Source organism: Pongo abelii, chromosome 18 (genome assembly GCF_028885655.2).
Source record: "Pongo abelii isolate AG06213 chromosome 18, NHGRI_mPonAbe1-v2.0_pri, whole genome shotgun sequence".
Lineage (NCBI taxonomy): Eukaryota > Metazoa > Chordata > Mammalia > Primates > Hominidae > Pongo > Pongo abelii.
In genome coordinates this window covers 56,751,461-56,752,347 of record NC_072003.2, presented here as the reverse complement: position 1 = coordinate 56,752,347, position 887 = coordinate 56,751,461, and positions in this window count along the sequence as shown.

The window sequence follows — 887 nt, the reverse complement described above, 5'->3', positions numbered from 1 at the left end:
CTTAAGCCCTGAGGCAGAGGTTGCAGTGAGCTGAGATCACGCCACTGCACTCCAGCCTCAGTGACAAAAAAAGATGGCTTTTTATTGTGAAAATTCATTTGTGTTGTTGTTGGCCAAAGCTCCCCTAGAGGTTTCTGGTATTGAAAAACAGTTTGCTATGATGAATCAAGTGCTGGGAGCTTTATGGGCTGTGGTTTGAAGCAAAGCAGGTGAGGTCAAGTTTGAAAGACGCATAGGGAGGTCAGGAGGTCGAGGCCCAGCTAGCTTGGCCATGGGCCTGGGGCTGGTTAGCTCAGGCTGATCACAGACACCACAATGACCATCAGGGAAATTTTCAGACATCCAGAGGCAGCCTCCTTTTAAGCTCCCTGGGCAAGGCTGAGGCCCAGGTGTCTCTGGGGCAGGGGCATGCATTCCATGGGTGGGTGTTGGGATCCTTGGTCCCTCACTGCTTTAGGCCTATTCCTCTGAGACACCTGGACAGTAGCTGGTCGTGGAGGTATTTTCATTTCTCAGGATTTTGGCTGTTCAGGTGGCCTATTGTTTTGTTTTGTATATATAGTCTAAAGCTGTGGTTCTCACACATTAGTGTGCATCAGAATCACCTAGCCTGTTAAAACACACATTTCTGCTGGAAACCCCCAGAAATTCTGATTTCATAGGTCTGAGGCAGGGCAGGGAATTTGCATTTCTAACAAGTTTCAAGGTGATGGGAATCTTCTGGTCCAGGGACTACACTTTGAGAAGCCCTGGTGTAAAAAGGTACAGACGTGAAAACCAGAGGGGGGATAGCTCCTCCCCAGAGGAGGCACTGGGCAACTTATCTTGTCCTTGCCTGGCACAGCTGAGGCCTGTGATTGGGGATTCCGACAGATCAGTGACTCAAG